This window comes from Mustela erminea, chromosome 13 (assembly GCF_009829155.1).
Source record: "Mustela erminea isolate mMusErm1 chromosome 13, mMusErm1.Pri, whole genome shotgun sequence".
Lineage (NCBI taxonomy): Eukaryota > Metazoa > Chordata > Mammalia > Carnivora > Mustelidae > Mustela > Mustela erminea.
This window is the reverse complement of record NC_045626.1, coordinates 32984078-32997338: the sequence shown is the minus strand read 5'-3', so window position 1 is coordinate 32997338 and position 13261 is coordinate 32984078.

The following is a 13261-nucleotide window of genomic DNA, read 5'->3' as shown; positions in this document are numbered from 1 at the left end:
AAAAGACCTAAGAAATTAAAGGAAAAGATACAAACAATTGTGAATAATACAAAATAAGTCATATAACTAGAGATGTATGAAAATTGCATAAACATGATGATTTTCAACTAGAATTTCATATACATCCAATACAGTTACAGACAACATGGTAACAGTGTTTCAAAGAACTTGACCCATGAACCATCTGGAAAGTTAAAAGGCAAAAAATACTCTAAAAGAAAGGTAGAGAAGAGGTAGAATTATGGACTTATCTTATTATTTAACAAGATTTATTAAAACACTGTGCTGGTGGAGCTGTGCAGACGTATTACTCTACTTGAACAAAATGGAAAACCCAATTTAGACCTACTCATATGTGAAAACTTGATGAGTGACAAAAGAGGTATTAAAAACCAGTGGGAGCCACTGTAACAAACATTGCTTGAAAAATAGCTGTTCACAGGGAAAATAAGATAGATAATATAGAGCCCTAAGTTATAAAGAAGACAGAGATTAGTTTCAGGTGGAAAAGAGGCTAGATGCAAAAAGATGAACTTGGGAACTTTTAGAAGAAAATATAGGAAAATGTCTTTATTATACTAAAAATATCAAGAACTTCTTAAACAAGATACACAATACAACTGTAAATGTATAAAAGTAAAGCTTCATGTAGTAAAAGAAATTTCAAAGACATAAAAAGAAAAGCCACATTATCAGGAAAAATATTGACAGTGAATATATACATGACAATAGATTACTATGCACAATGTATAATTTATACCTACAGGTCAATCAGAAAAAAAGAATGAAAAATTGTGCCATAAAAAAATGGGAAAGGATATAAAACAACAGTTCCACAAAGAGCAAAAACAAATGTCTTACATGGAAACCCGCTGAACCTCACTACTTCTCAGGAAAATGTCTATTAAAACAATGGGGTGTTTGACAGCCATTGTATCAATAAAATTTAAAAACCTGATAATTGCAAGTGTTTGGATGCATGTGGATAAACAGGAAGTCTTGCACTGGCATGTAGGAGTATAAGTTGGTAAAGCTAATTTGGCTGTGTGTACAAAATCGTAATCCACCCAATTCCCAATCATTTACGGAAAATGGACAAACTATTGTTAATCTTACAACGGAGTACCTTCTAACAGTTAAAAAGAATCAACTAAACACAGCCTTGAGTGAATATACAATTGCAAAGAACATGTAAAGGATTTCTGTGATTTATTTTGAAATGAATCTAAAAATTAATATGGATTAATGGGTAGGTAGAAAGATGAATACATGGAAAGATGAATGACAAAGCAAGTGTAGTAAAATGTTAATGGTGAAATCTAGGTAATAGTGCATAGGTATTTGACTGAAAACTTCTTCCAGTCTGCTGTGTATTTGAAATTTTTCACAATAAATTGTTTGAAAAAAACATGTTCAACGTGACAACATTTTGTAAATATGAAAAAATTATATTGTTATCTGTGGAGAAACACATAAATAATAGCATTCTAAAAACATTGATGGAAATGAGACATACCAGCCTCAGGATGATCATTGTATTGAGGGAGGGAGGAGGGGAAAGAACTAGAAGATCATGAATGCTTGCATTGAAGAAAGAGAGGGGAATCTGAAACAAACAGAACAAAAATCCCCACCATCAAAATTTTCTTAAAAGGATGATAGTGACTAAAAAGGCAGCTAAAAAAAATCATTTCTACAGTGTAATGCCTGTTGCATAAGTTTTTTAATACAACACTATCCTATATTTCGCATGTGGATATAAGCATGTGTAATAAAGTATAATAATGCAAATATGAACATGCTTATCAGATTAACAAATATTAGTTACCCCAGGGAAAGGAAAAGCAAAATGGGTTAGAAGGTGGTTAAGGTTATTTCAATTGAATTTGCAGCATTATAGTCTTCAAAACAATTTCACTTTTGACAAATCTGGGTAATAGAACACAGTTATCCATTCATTAAAATTTTCATGATACATAATAAAAAAGAATCATAAATCTGTGGAGTATAAGAGAATGACCCTGCTTCATAAGTCAGAAACAGCAACACAAGACTCTCCCATGGTACACAGGAATTTGCTAACACATTTCAAGAATTCCTTTTCTGATTAGTCTATGATATTAGCTAGATCATTGTTTATTAGTGATTTTTTAATTATATTCATTGGTTACTGTACATATACTATACATGTGCTTTGTGGCCCTTATTTTATATATCTTCCATTGCATCCCCAAAGCACAAAATTTAAAGAGTTGTTGCTTATTATTAGATACAACTATCTAACCACACGAAGCTTCACGTGCATCATTCTGAACAGTTCTCCTTCACTTTTTTTTTTTTTTAAGATTTTGTCTATTCATCTGACAGACAGAGATCACAAATAGGCAGAGAGGCAGGCAGAGAGGAGGAAGCAGGCTCCCCGCTGAGCAGAGAGCCAGATGCGGGGCTCCATCCCAGGACGCTGAGATCATGACCTGAGCCAAAGACAGAGGCTTTAACCCACTGAGCCTCCCAGGCGCCCCTTCTCCTTCACTTTTATCAAGGACCTGAGATCACAAGAACCGAGAAACTCCCTGAGGAAGTCCATGTCCAAAAGGACTGCTTAATTCAGCATCTAGCAATGCACTATTGTTTAAGACAAGGGCATCTTTATTAGATTGGAAGCAGGAGGTCTACAATGGTTACAACTGAACTCTTCCAGGTCTGTATACAACTTTACCAGCTAAGAAAGTCAACCCTGGAGCATGGGCATCCAGACTGACTGGAGCAATGCAGAAGATTCTGGAATTGCAATGGGATTCTTGCAAACAGAAACTAGAGAAATACAAGGGGACACTGGATTTGTTATGGGACAAGAGTGCCTAAAAGTCAGATTTCTATTTCTTTAAGATAGAACACTGGACTGACACTTCCCTGAGGGGGGCTAAGTGTTCTGTGGCTAAACTCAGAGCAACTGGATATAGAGATGGGAAAAAAAGAGCCTTCGAAGGATCATTAAGGCAGATGCCTAGTCATTTCCTTTCCCTTTCTTTCATTTCCATAGTACTATATAATTTTTTTCTGCTGAAAGAGCACGTTCACAGCCATGACAAAGCCCTCCTCTAAATCCATCCATCAATTTGAAGTAGTTTCTACTTTACAATCTCAATCCACCCCACTTCTATCTCCTTAGAGGGAAAGTACAATGGAAGTGCAAAGTGCTAATAACATATACATCCTCAACTCTTTCACAGGGGTATTGTAAAGACTAATGAGTTATTGTTTGAAAAGACCTTTGTGGCTCTCCGATGAAAGGTGGAATATACATACAGTTTTGAATGTTTTATTTTGTTGTCATTGTTGGTGTTATAATTACAATAGTTGTATAGTCTGTGAGGCATACCGCCAACCAAGCATCTCCTTCTCTCTCCTTCCTTGTTTATGCTTGAAAAGTAAGCCTGTCGCACTCAATAGGTCTTGGTTGTGTTAATCACTTTTTACTCTGCTGACAGACACCATGGACCAAACTTTGGATTATTTAGTTTGCTGAAAGGCTAAATTCAACATTTTGGAAAATCCTTCAACCTTTATAACGATCCTCTTTCCCCTTACCCATCCCTAAACAGTGTCCCCTCAAGTGTGCTACACTTTCTATTTGGAGAATTTGTCTAATCTGCTACATTTGGTCTGGGAGATCTGGAAAGCCCTGGTAAGCAGCAGAGGAAGGTATATTCTGCCCCTTTTCAAAATGGAAGCTGGTCTTCTTTACAGAACTGTAACAAGCGATACAGGAGTTCAGAAGCATCACTCAAGGATAACTGTGCATAGGTCTTTGTTTATATGCAAGCCAATTCCTCCAGGTCTTCTTTGACCCTGGGTTCCGGGGCCTGTTTTGCATTTACTGAACAGTACACCTTTTCCCTGATGCCCGCCTCTCTCTTGTTATGTATGGGCTGTCTCTGTCTAAAATCCCTTATGCTGATTTTCCAGACACGTTTATTTATGTTCACTCACTAATTGAAAATCTCATATTTGAAGTTATTATTCTGATTGATGTCTGTCATTTTGATCAAGCAGTAGCTCACAGATGCTTTGTTAGAACAATTTTACAAGTGAGTTTATCATCATGCCTTTCTCTCCTGACCTTCTCTATGGCTGGTAACAAAAAAACAAAACAAAACGAAAAAACACACACACACAACTCAGTGAGGCTCAGAAAGAGGAGATGTTTGGCAAGCCTCCCAAACTCAAGTTTCATTGTGTCTTTACTACTGAAAACAATTCTTCTATTTCAGACATTGCTGACAGTAATGGAGGAGAAGCAGAGCAGTCAGACTCAGTGCAAGGGAAGGAAAGCCAGTGGAATGGTGATCTCTCCCATTGATTGGAACTACCTTTCTCTGCCCAAGCCGAGTTCACCTTTTCACTGTCTTACACTGATAATCTTCTGGGGCTGAGGCAGGGGGTCCAGTTTAGTGGTGCCTGCTATTAAAAGATGTATTGGGATGCACTCTTATTTAAAGCACCCTGAGACAGTGTGAGCATCTTCAATCAGCACATGCTACCCCATACTTGGACACCACAGTATTTGACTGTGTGACATTAGGAGGTCATGGCGTTGTACAAGATGGTAAAGATATTTATGTCTAGGTTTGGTTCCATCTTTTGTAGTTCTGGGACAAAAACAAGCCATTTTAGCTCTCTGAGTCTTAATTTTCTCCTTGGCAAAGGAAAGATTATCATGTGTGCTGTTTATTTCTACGTTAGAGAATACATCACTCAGAACGTTATTTTTTAAAAGTTACAGGAAAATGCCTGGGTTTTGTCACCGTTTAAACCCTTCATGTGGGGGCTCCTGGGTGGCTCAGTGGGTTAAAGCCTCTGCCTTCGGCTCGGGTCATGATCTCAGGGTCCTGGGATCGAGCCCCACATCGGGCTCTCTGCTAGGCGGGGAGCCTGCTTCCTCCTCCATCTCTCTCTGCCTGCCTCTCTGCCTACTTGTGATCTCTGTCTGTCAGGTAAATAAATAAAATCTAAAAAACCAAAACAAAACCAAAACAAAACCCTTCATGTGGAATAATCTCCAAAATATATTTAAGATCATTTCTAAAAATGAAAACAATGAACAAAATATTTGATTGTTCTCTGTGACAGGGGAAGTTCAGAGAAGTTTGAAATTCTGAGTTACCTTAGATGGGAAGGCCCTGTGGGGTGGAAAGGAACTCAGAAGAAAGAGGTATGAGGAAATTTCAAGTACTTTCCACATTTGTTAAGTCCAGCAACTTATTTGTTTTGTCAGAAAAAATGTTTCCCGAAGTATGGTAGTTGCTCTACAACCACATATATTCACACTCAAATAAATCTGGTTAACGCAGCAAATGATATTCCTGCTTTGAAGATTAACAATACCCATTCTCATAGTTAAATTCATTCCATCAAGAAGCTTATTTCGATTTACTTCATCCAAATTTCTTAAATGTATTTGAATCATAACTTTTTATTTATCACAAAGATTTCTGAAACAGTTTTTAAAACCCTGCATTAAACCATAGGCCTCTTGTGATTAGGTACTTTTGTCTACAGAATCATGAACCATTAGTGTTGGGAGGACTTTGAGCTCGCTTAATCCAACCCCATGTCTAATAGCATGGATTTTTTTCTGTAGGAGGAATTCCTCTTAACACATGAGCACTCAGACTTTGCTTAAATATCTTCAAAAATCCTCCCTCCTGAAGCCAGAAAGAGTAATGGAGGAAAGCTTTAATTTTTGGAAAGTGATTCAGAATGAGTGAAAATTTTGGTTTCTGATGACTTAAAATCAATGACTAAAATTTCTTTTAGCACTCTTCTTTCACTTTCACTTACTTATTTTTTAAAAATTACCAAAAGTCTTTTGTTTTTTTGGACAGATGCTCTTCTAGATACTGTGATCTTTCATTGAATAAGACTGACAAAGATTCAGCCCTCATTGAACTTCCATTCTTTGGGTGAAAACAAACAAAGCAAGGAGATTAGTACATAAGATAACATCTCAAGGTGATACATGAAATGGAAAAAAGCAATGTTACAGAGAGAAAAGGGGAGAGCGAGGGAGTGTGGCCAGTGAAGTCCTCTCTGAGCAGGAGATAGTTGAACAGACGCCTAAAGGAAGGAAGAGGAGAGCGAGTGTTGCAGTAGGATTGGGGAGCAATGTCTCCAGGGCATGGAGACGCTGGGTGAGCTGAAGGAGTAGCAGGAAGGCCGTTAGTGAAAAAGGGACAAGGAGAAGAGGTTGGACAGTTGTCAGACACCAGATGGCAGGGGTGTGGCTACCAGGATTATATTCAAAGTGGGATCGAAACCACAGTGGGATCCAGGAGCATATGGATGGTATTATTCTCATTACATTTTCAAAGCAATCATTTTAGCTGCCACGTGGAGAATAGACTGTGAGGTCAAGAGCAGAAGCAGGGAGACAAGAGACCATTGCGCTGGGTGACAATGCCACCTCCTTAAATGATCTGTTGCCCATCCCTTGGGCCCATGTTCTTCTGTACTTCCTTCCACCGTAGCCCAGTAATTTCCAGGGAACTCGGTTGCTTACAAACCCATCTCCACCACTCCTGATAGACCATCAGCTCTATAAGATGCAAAGACCAGGATTCCCTTTTCTTCCTATCCCTAGAACCACCTGTAGTGTTGGACACTTGCATACTTAAATAAAGTCAGGCAGAATTTCTCTACTCATTTTTGCTAGTGTCAGCCTTAATGAAAAGTCTGCATTTGAAGGCAACGATGTTCATTTCTTTATCTAAAAGTCACTTCAAGTTTGTCTCCCCTTTCCACATCTGACTCCCCATTTTCACATACCAGGTGAATTATACCCCCTCTTAAGATGCCATTCCTAACTTTGCCTGTGTTACCTGTGTTGCCAAAGCATTTCCCCACTTTGTTTATAATTTGTTTTATCAGTTAATACAGTTTTAACGGCTCTCCAGAGTCTGTGGTATAGAAGAGACGTATACATATCCCTTATCCTCAGACCATAGTGACTAACCCAAATAAGTAATTAACACAATGTTTACAAGGAAAGGAATTCTAGAGATTTGAGCAGTGCGCACAATTTCAGATTAATGTTCTTTAATAAATAACTCTCTTCTCATTTTGGAAGGTCAAATAATAATATTGTGTTTCACAATAGCTGAAAGAATTTGTATTCTGAAAAAAGAAATTGGGACCCCTGGTCAATCTACCTAGATGAGGAGACAAAATATAACAAAGACTTTTTAATATAACAAAGGTTTTGTGGGTTATGAAGAGAGGAAACACATGATATTTCATAAATTTGATATAGCTTGGAAAAAAGTCTTTCCAAATATAGACATATTGGACTTAACGCAGTCCTCTTTGTGAAAGTGGTTTCACTTTCCAGGCTATCCACCGTCAGCTGGGTCTGGAAGCAGATGATCTTCCTTCCAACATATCATCAGAAAGTCAATGGCAGCCTAAGGCTGGGTCACAATGCCTACATCATTCACCTACTTTCATCCCATCGATAGGCATTTTATCATCACACATCATCACGAGAAGGGTGAGTACAGTACAATAAGATATTTTGAAAGAGAGACCACGTTCACATAATTTTTATTATAGTATATTGTTATAATTGTAACACAGTTAAAGATTAACTGTGAATCATGTATAAATTAAACTTTATCGTAAGTATATACATATAGGACAAAAACTATGCGTAGGGTTCAGTACTATCCATGGTTTCAGGCATCTACTGGAGATCTTGGAACACCTCCCTCATGGATGAAGAAGAAGTATTATACTTACTGGAGAATAGATAGTTTTAGTTCCAGACTAAAAATTATTTGAATTAAGGTAAGTGGAAGTGTGATGAGTAAGGCCCAAAGTAAGATCAGAGGCTACTAATAATGTTTTACATTTTGAGAACTCTAAATCAGAATTACCAAAAATTAGTTAAAAAAAAAAAAAAAAAGGAATGAAGAGAAGAAAGAAAGAAAGAGAAAAAGAAAAAAGAAAATACCTCTTAAAACATGGGTTCAAGTATCATGCAGGATTTCCATTCAGTAACTTAACTTCATGAAATTTTGGAGATTGTTCAAAAACCAGAAGAAAAAATTAATATGAAACAGTATCTATCTATCTATATGTATATGTATATCTATCTATCTCTCTATCTATACCAATAATATTTGTCGTTGCATTTAAAGAGATTCTAAATCTACTGGCTGATTAACCCCAACCATTTCTTGGGGTTTATTTTTTCCTTTTTTTTTTTTTTTTTTTTAATTTCTCAGGGTAAAAACAAGCTGAGCTTTTAAGCCAGTCAAGAGAAAGTATATTATTTCCATCCTCTTTTTAAACACTCTATAAAGAACTCTCTCGTTCATAATAGCTTTGTTTACTGCATAGTACAGCATGTTCTAATTATCACCCCTGCCTCACTAACCACACGGCTTATGTTCCCACACTCACAGTTATTTTTATGCCTCCTGCAGAAATGAAGAGAACATTAATAAGAATAATACTTGGGGAATAACATTTTTGATAAAACCAGGGGAAAAAATGTGTCTAATAGTCAGAAAATCAGAGCATTTCAGTTAAAGTGACCTGTTGCATACTTTTTTCTGTTTTCATTGTGACTTACCATCAGTCCCTAATCTGATTCTTTCCCTCTTTTCTCTAATAATTTATTTGATTATTGTTCGATTTGGCTGTTTATTTCTCCCTGTCACTGACTTGGCTTCCTTCTTTTCCCATCTTTCTTCTTTCCATATTTTAAAATTCTCTTACTTCCATTTTCTTTTGCCTTATATTCTTCTCATTTTCTCCTTTACTCCGTTTATCTCCCTCCTTTCCCTCTCTCCTTCTATCTTCTACTTATAATAACTTCTCTAATAATGCACAGAAAATATCTTTTTATACCCTTGACTGGCAAGAATGTATATACATATATATTGAGGTGGGAATTAATACCTTTTCAGCCCAAGAAATGGGACCAGCGAGAATGTCAAATAGAACATTAAAATGTTTTAAAACCACCACATAAGCTGAGTAAGGCTTAAATAATATTTGCATGGCAAAGAGTCCAAATAAAGGAGCAAGAACAACTAAGTAATAGAGATAATAGCTATGAAAGTGATTCTTGCAAAAAAAAAAAAAATCTGGGCAGAGAATTGCAAGAGTCTTTCTGATCTGTAAAAGGTGGAGTCAATATGCTTTTTGCACACCATCGTTCTTAACATTTAAAAATAGGTACGTGAGCGAATATTTCTCATGAGACTAAAGAGGCAACAGGTCTCACCTCATTAAAGACCACGTTTGCTGTGCTGTTGATTTCACCATTCAGATAGTGGTTACTGTTTGTAGGAATCTTTTCTCGGCTAGAAACCTTAAATGGATAGGAAGAAAAAAAAACCACACACACACACAAGAGGGGAAGATTGCTAATTAAAAGGGAAAGAAGCAGCAAAGCGAGATACAGCAGACCGTGGATACAAACATTTTCAGCGATGACTCAGGAGCACGTTTGGATAGATTACGTCAACCCTTCCCTCAATAGTTGAATATAATCATCCCTGTGAACTGATTGAAGTTTGAAAAAATAGCAACGAAGACTTCTTTCACATGCTTATAATCAGCTCTTGGAAATATTCCACTTCAGATAAAATGGTTACCAAGAGAACGTTGGTGTGATGCAGAAATATTTCAGATGAGTACATATGGATTAATTGCATTTAGGGCTGAACTTCCCCCAGAAACCACTTATTCCAGCCCCTAAAGGGACAGCTACTTTGCTGGAGTGGACATCTAGTCCAGCGGTGCCTTTGTCCTCTTCACCACCACCGAGTCTAGCTCCAGATCCAGCCCGGCTTCCCAAAGCTCATGGTGTTTTTAGCCTCTGTGTTCCTCCCTCCCAAGTGAGTGTTCCTTGAATGAAGTTATTGTGATACATATGAAGAGAAAAGAGTGAGCAGCCTCTTCCTACCTTCTACGCTCTCCCTGGCCCAAACAGCCACCATTTTTCTTTGCTTCCCACAGACCAAAGCCTCCCACTTCAGTGCAGTCAGTGTGTGGTTCATAGTATAGGCACAAACAAAAGCAATATTGAGCTTTGATATACTTTCTGTATTCTCTGGGGAAAAAGGTATTAGGGCGCCTAAGCCGCAGTGGTCTGAGGAGACAGGAGGAAACTGAAATCTTCAGAAAGCCCATTAACCAGGCCACTGGCCTGACCTGGCTTCCAGGCAAGAACAGCTTTATTCCCAGCTGTACCCATGGCAGGTAAAACTCTCAGACCTTGTTTCCAGAACACACACTTGGCACAGCAAAACCAAGCAACAGCCAACATTTAGGAGACGGGAAGAGAGTCACCATCTAGCTACACTCATGCCTTGCCAGATATTTCTCTGTGGGTGCTGGAGAGGGATATGCTCAATTCCTGGTTAGGAGGGGTAGCTTAAGAAGGGCGTAGGGCTAAGCAGGTGTGGAATAGAGCTAAAACCAGTGCTATACCTGAGGCCAAAATAGAGTGAGGTATTAATGACATGGGATTTACAAGTTCTTAGGGTTCCCAGGGAATCAGAACCTAAGTCTGGTTGTCACGAAGGATATCTAGGACACATTTACTTGGAGGAAAGGGACACTGCAGAGATGATGTATAAAGGAGGGAGACATGGGCCTAAGAGCATCATCTGGGACCTTGGCTTTTGTGCCTGGGCCTGGATGTGTAATTCCAAGTTCTAGCAGATTTAAGCCAGCATAGAAGCACAGGAGGCCATTGAAACATGACTTAGAATTCTTTTCAAGCATTACTTAGAACCGAATCCATCGTTCTGAGTGCCAGTGCATGACAAAGACTGGAGAAAAATGCAAAAGCTGCCCAAGGTCCTCCCTTGCAACGTGTGGTATGAAAAGGATAAATTCCGTACCACACCCATAGCTTCCTCTTCCTGTCCTAGCTTGAAGCAAGAGTCTGCATCAGGTCCCATGCTAGATTTCTTGCCCTTTCCCAAATTAAGACACTAGAGAAGAAGCTTGTTGTTGCCATGGTTACACAAAAGCTAGTGCATCAACACAGTTGCGTTCCTTTGAAAACATCCTCAACTGTGACCCTTCGGACTGGTTTGCAGACAAATCTATAGCACCTTAAAGACATTTATGGAGAAGAAAATGTTTGTGTGTTCTGCCTGGTAATGACGTGTTCCTTTGTTCGGTTTTGTGTTGGCAAAGAAAATAATTTCCTTGTTGTATACACAGAAATGGAAGGTTTCTCTTGTCATGAAATCCAAGTGTTGGTCTGGCGGAGCTCAGCACCTGCCCCTTCGGCCAGTGGCTGGTCTGTTGAGGGAAGTGCATTCTGCTCAGCCCAAATCTGCTTGTTCTTATGCACCCTTGATGATTAAGACCATTAATGACATCATTGCCCTCCTTGCTCTGTCTTCTATCGGATCAAAATCATTTTTTGACCTATGAGAATTTCTCACTCCTTATGAATGCTAGGACAAGCAATTCTCATGCTAAAAAGTCAAAGGATAATCCATTCTGGTATCTTAAATTAAAGGGCTTATCAGGAAACATTTTCAGGGTTTATTTTCAAAAGGAAATAAATGCATCCTCTGTAATTTCATATACTTTATATAAATATACAGAATAACCTTCAGTTCACTCCATCCATATGCAAAAGCAGTCATTTGTTAAAAAAATATATTTTTTTTCTCTTCTGTTAAATTGAATTCAGTTGCTTTAGGTTTTTCCCCTTTTTCTCCTCAGGTCTTGCTGTCAGCTGTTACTATCAGCAATGATTAAACATAAGCAAGCATTGTGATTCATCAAGAACTGATAGACTCATCACTGATGTAAACATTCTTTAGTCCCAAGGTCAGATCAGGTGGGGAGCCAGGACAACTTCACACACAGATGTATGAACCTGAATTTATGTAAATCCATCTAGTGTCCTATCATTACTGAACCATACACACAGACGCACACGGACACACTCAAATGCATCTAAACCGCCATTTTATGAAATATAGAGGCTTGGAAAGAAATTATTATTCAGTTAGGTATAAAAATGTTTGCCTTTCTAACTTCTTAGAACTTCAAAAAAAGGGACTCCGAAGGTAGTAGCTTACCCAAGTAATTCAGCCTGCTAGCTCACCGGCCCGCAGGAGCTCGTATGGAAATCTCCCAGCGAGAGCACCACTGTATTATATGCTGCCTCCAAATATGCATACAAAAAGCTTACAGCCCGACGAGATACATAGGAAAATATTTTCTCTTCAACAGAGAACAGAAGAGAGCTGGCCTTGGGACCGTATATATTGCAAAGCTCAAACCTGTGTGAATCTGCGTAAGGAAACCAAGACAGTTTAAAATCCTTCCCTGGGACGTCCTTCACCCTTCCATCTCTCAGACCCCCAATCGGAGAGACACAGAGTTGGTGTACTTTTCAGTAGGCATCCTTTTGAAACTCCTTCCTTCCTTAATTTCTGAGACTCACTGAGCACCCGAATTCACCTCTTACTCTTTCTTCTCCTCCTAAGGTATATTATATATACGCTCTGGGTACTAGGTTCCTATTGCTGGTGTAGACATGTACTGCAGACTTGGTTTAAAACAAGAGACATTGGGCGCCTGGGTGGCTCAGTGGGTTGAGCCGCTGCCTTCGGCTCAGGTCATGATCTCAGAGTCCTGGGATCGAGTCCCGCATCGGGCTCTCTGCTCAGCAGGGAGCCTGCTTCCTCCTCTCTCTCTCTCTCTGCCTGCCTCTCAGTGTACTTGTGATCTCTCTCTGTCAAATAAATAAATAAAATCTTAAAAATAAATAAATAAATAAATAAATAAATAAATAAAATAAAACAAGAGACATTGACTATCTACTCCCCTACAGCCAAAAACTCAAAATCAGTTTTCACTGGGCTGAATTCGAGGTATGGGCAGAGCTGGTTCTATCTGGAGGCTCTGGAGATCGAATCTGTTCTTTGATTCTTCCGTGTTCTAGAGGCCGCCAGCCTTGCCAGGCCCCTGTGGCGGCAATCACTCCATTCTTGGCTTTCCTTGTCAGGTAGCTTCCCTTCTTCTGTAGGAAAATCTCCTGCTACTCTCTTACAAGGGCACTTGGGCTGTCATTTAGTGCCCAATAGGATAATCTCCCCTTCACAGGAGCCTGAACTGAATCCCATCTACAGATATAGATTGCTGAGAAGGTGACCTTCATGAATTCCAAGGACTAGGGCGTGGTTATCTTTGGATGCACATCTCACCCCACCAC